Genomic DNA, 479 nt, shown 5'->3' on the forward strand with positions numbered 1-479 from the left:
GGCTCCCAGCCCTCGGCTGACCCTGTCCTTGAAGTTCCTCCAGCTGGCCTCCCTGCCTCCGGCCTCTCCCCTGCCCTTGCCCAGCACCTCCCATGGCGCTCCAGTACCTGGAAGAGAAGGGGCGCCCCTGTCCCTGCCCCTCGCTCCTATCCCCGGGGGGCGTCCTCCTCCCCACCTTCCGGGGCCTCCTCTGAGGGCCTTGGGCATGGCAACCCCTGCCCTGGGTGCCCTGCTGCCCCTCCCGGGGACCCCAGGACTCCTGTCTTCCACTCCCTGCCTCGCCTTCTAAACACGCTGCAGCCCCTCCCCCAGGCCTGCCCCTGCCCCATTGGTCCCTGGGCTCGGCCAGCATGTCTCACGGCCCCCTCCCCACCCAGGGCCTCACGGGCTCTGGGGCTGTGCCCGCCCAGAACTCTGCTCCTTCTGCAGGAGGCCTGGCCCCGGAGACAGGGAGGGAGACAGGGGAGGAGGAGGGAGGG

This window comes from Myotis brandtii, unplaced genomic scaffold (assembly GCF_000412655.1).
Source record: "Myotis brandtii unplaced genomic scaffold, ASM41265v1 scaffold940, whole genome shotgun sequence".
Taxonomy (NCBI): domain Eukaryota; kingdom Metazoa; phylum Chordata; class Mammalia; order Chiroptera; family Vespertilionidae; genus Myotis; species Myotis brandtii.